General features: G+C 36.8%; 1 pseudogene across 1 annotated transcript; it reads right to left on the bottom strand.

The window, feature by feature from the left end:
- Positions 1-3,216: 3,216 nt before the first annotated feature.
- On the bottom strand, positions 3,217-3,789 carry LOC311171713 (methylglutaconyl-CoA hydratase, mitochondrial-like; annotated as a pseudogene). Its single transcript has one exon. The product of its transcript is annotated as a methylglutaconyl-CoA hydratase, mitochondrial-like (transcript).
- Positions 3,790-4,486: the final 697 nt, after the last annotated feature.

Below are 4,486 nucleotides of genomic sequence, written 5' to 3'. Positions count from 1 at the left end.
TTCAAGAGAAGGGTGGCATCTTGTGGCACAAACACAACTTGCTTCAATGAGCTTACTCTCCTGTGAGCAAAATAGTTTGGAAAAGGACATCTGGTTCTAAGCAACTATGCATATTTTTAAATTTCTTTCCCTCAGGGTACAGCCCCTCTCCTGCCCTTTGGAGGCTGTGGTTGCTGTCAGGAGAGAGAGCAGTGGGTGGAAGGTGCTGGGTTTATTAAACAAGGTCTGACAGCCAACCCCCTAAACAAGAGCCTTCCCGCACAGCTGTGCTCACCTCTCCCCCACCCAATTTCGCTGGGACAGGGGCCCCTTATTTTCAGATTTCCTGAGATTTTTCTCTCCTTGCTTCCTTAGCCTAAGTGATTAACCCTTCCTATAATTACAGTCTCAGGCATTTTGCTTCTAAAAGCACTTCGCCTATTTCTGGGGCAGTGAACAGTAGCTGTGGGTTTATAGCAATTCAGTGTTAGCGCTTTAATCACAGTGCAGAGACAGGGGAGCCCCGTGCACTTGGGGGTCACATGGGAGAGAAGCAAAAATGTTCCCAAACTGTTTATTTCATTCTAATGAAGACAAGAACTCTGACATTATAATGCTTTTTGTGAGCGGTGACTTTAACTTTTGGCTTCCCAGGAACCTGGCTTAAGAGAGCAGCATTTTTTAATTTGTCAGTGACATACATGTAAGTCTGAAGCCTGACTATATCGTCTCGGGATGAAGCCATGTCACCAGACTCAGTGACACACAGGGACCCCCAAGTTCATCCATCTACTCAGCTCCTGTGTATCTTGTTACACCACAAACTACAGGTGTTGAGGAAGCATCGAGAGTGTGCAGGATGTTTTGACTATATTTACTAGTGGTTTCTAATTTCTTCCTGCTCTTTTTTGCAAAAATATCATTGATGCATGAGTTGTGTCACAAACAGTCATTTCAAATACATTGTGTAGTGTGGACATCTCCCCCAGGTCAAGAAGTTGAGTGCCAGGATAGTGTTCTTAGGAAGATGTGTTTTTGTCATCCCCAGACTATTAAATACTTAGATAGTTCTCCTTTGTAAAAAACACTATGCAAGTCTTCATTGTTTGTAAATGTCTGATTATTCATTGTTTGTAAATGTCTGATCATTCATTGTTTGTAAATTTCTGATTATTTGCTTAGGAAAATTTTCTAAAATTTCTGGGCAAAACAATATGCTTAGTTTAGGAGTTTTATAATATATTGCCAAATTGACCATCTATAAGACTATACCAATTTACATTCTTTTGAGCAACATTTTTACATGGTAATTTGAGTTTTATCACTTTTTAAAATCTCGCAGTTTTGTTGGTGAATATAATGTCTCATTACTGATAGGTAGATTTGTTCTAGTGGACAAAATGTTTACTTACATATTTTTACTAAATATTTTCTTCATTGTTACTTCCTTAAGCCTTTTGTCTTTATTTCTATTAACTTGTTTGTTATGTTATTAGTAATAATATTCTCTATATTTTTTTTAAAAAATCAACCCTTTACCATATAAGTAGAAAATATTGTCCCCAACTTTTCAATTCTTACCTTTATTCCATTTAAGATATTTTCCCTTGGATTCTAGTTTTTTCTGTCTATATCACTTTTAGTCTTTTCTAGAACACTTTAACTTGCCTAAGATTTGTAGCCTTTAGTTCTACCAGAAATTGGTTTCCTTCCATCATCAGCCTAGCATTTGTAGGTTGTATTTCATGTCTGAAAACAATGGATTGATCATTTAATAAATGGTGATCAGACAATTGGATCTGTAAAAGGAAATGAAATTTAGACTCTTACCACAGACCTTATACATACACAAAACTCACACTTGCACGAATTCCAGATGAGCTCAATCTCTAAACATAAAAACTAATACTAAATGGAAATAAAATGAATCTGAAAGAGGAATGAAAAGAAATAAAGGCACTCAGTCTCAGCAAAGAATCTAGTACCCCAGTCCAGCAGAGAAGCAGAAAATAATGAGAGCTTAAATAAGAGCATATCGTGACTATAGTTAATAACCATGTATTATATACTTGAAATTTGCAATGAGAGATCTTAAAATTATCATCACAAGAAAAAAATATTGCAGCTATGTATTTGTGACTGATGTTAACAAAACTTGTAATGTATTTTGAAATACATATACAAATAGCAAATAGCAAAGTTGCACATCTAAAATGAACATAATGTTATATGTCAGTAATACCTCAATTAAACAAAAACAAAAACTCTACATATACCTAATGGTTAACAACAACCACCAAAAAATGAAGAGCATATGTAAATACAATCTTTTAGCTAAATTTGCATTTGCATTTGATGGCCTATTATACAATGCTTCCACCTGTGTAAAATGAGTAAATCATAGTTTAGTAAGACTTGGATACAGTGACACAATTTATAATGTAAAATAGAATTATCACATTTGGCAAAACTGCAAGCTGAATAAAATGAGAAATTCCATCTGTTACGATGTACCCTTCACCCTTACATAAAGGAATAGGAGTTACAGGAGTTTCTCCAAGTGTTTGCACAAAATGAAAGTTCCCATTTGGCAGGGACGGATGTTATTCATTTTTGATGTTATTATTCATTTTACCACAGTGGCTTGTGTGTGGTAGGAGTCCAATTAACATTTGCAGAATTTAATCAAAGTTGATTGAGCTGTAAAGAAAAATGTCACAGTCATTATTCAATGCATTTGCACAAGCTTTTATTATGAAATATTAAGAAAATAACTTGTGGCAACTTCAATTATCCATGACCCAGACAGTAATAAAATCAGTGGAAAAGAATTCAGTACCATAAAAACACATACATTTTATTTTTTAAGAAGGGCCACTTGTCACCTTCAGGTTAGAGAAGAATTATGTATTATGGGTAAGTTAAAATGTATTGGCTTACTAACTTTTTTCACTAATTTTATTAATATTTGGTAATTTTCACTCAGAATATCAATTCCTTTTTCAGATTGAGATATATGTGTATGTGCATATAATCTTTTAGTAAAACTTTATTTTTGGCATATTTTGGTATATAGAAATAATTCTATTTTCACAATCCTGCCAAACAGACATCTATTAATATTATCTCCTAAAGTGTGCAATACATAAATTATTTACATTAAAAAATTAAGAACAAAGGTTTATACACAGGAAATATTTTTAAATGTACACTTATTTTGTAATCTGTGTTTTGACATTATACATTGACCTGCATCCCTTGAGCAGTTGCTAATTTTGTCACTCATTGCAACAGGTCCCTGAGGTTTAGCTTTCTAGCTACATCCAAACCCTTTCTGTGGTCAGCATTGCCCTCCTGGTTCTGTTCTAGAGCATGGTGATCGAGACCACTGATTTAGCCTCTTAGTCCTCCAGCTCACAAGCAGAGATAAGCTCACTGGCCAGGGACATCTTGATGGCACGTGGCAATCTCTGCACACCCCCTCCACCAGGAATGGCTAGCTGCCAGCTTTGTTTCAACCAGGCCCATTTTTTTCAGAGAAAGCTGCTACTCTAATATCACACACTAACACCTTCAAGGCCATGCTAAAGTCAGTTCATCTATCCCTGCAATCCTTGGCACTTGACAGTTAGCCATTTCATTAATCACTGCCCTTATTTTGAAGACAAAAGGACCAATATCACTGGAACTCATTTTTACTATTTCCTTAAGGTCAGCACCAGCACAGAGTATTCCTGGGACCTTACTCCTGACTATTATGGTCAGTACTTTTCTATCAGATTTTAAAGCATCCACAGCTTTTGATAACATTTTTTTAAGATTTATTTATCTATGCATACAAGAGCTGGGGTACAGGCCAGAGATGCGGGGTCGGGGAGAGGAGTGGTGAGAGGATTCACCAGAGACAGAGTGGGGAACAGAACAGGCAGACCAACGGGAATACACTGCTAAGGGGAGCAGCAGGTGAGTCAGGAGAGGTCTGCTTCCCATGTGGGTTGCTCCCTGGCCAGCCAGGGATCAAACTCGTGCTGCTGAGGCTGCGGATTGCTTCATAGTGCAGTGCTTAATCCCTTGTGCCAACAGGAAGGCCCAGCTTTTGATAACATTTTTATAAGACTGTTACCCATTTAATCGCTTCACCCTTCTAGAGATGAAGGTGGAAACTGCATTTTTGTCTCTAGCACTGTGTGGGGACACTTTTACAGGTAGCTACTCCACAGGACCTGGTTTAATAACTTCGGAGAGTGAATTAGAAACATCAGATACGCACTGAAACACACTGCTTATGATAACTAAAAATGGAGAGAAAACAGGCTACCAACTGAAAAGTAGATCATCTGAGTGATATCCCAACCACTGGTAGCCTTTTATTCTTAGAGCAAAGTGTCTAATTGATGTACCCAATGATTGTGAAAAAAATTCAATGCCACAAATGTGCCAGTAAATAACACATAATTACATTTAGATGCCACAGAGATTCAAAAATGAGTAAGATGTAGATTCAGCT

Source organism: Talpa europaea (genome assembly GCF_964194135.1).
Source record: "Talpa europaea genome assembly, chromosome: 6".
NCBI classification, from domain to species: domain Eukaryota; kingdom Metazoa; phylum Chordata; class Mammalia; order Eulipotyphla; family Talpidae; genus Talpa; species Talpa europaea.
The sequence above is the reverse complement of the archived record's forward strand: the minus strand, read 5'-3'. Positions and strand labels throughout refer to the sequence as shown.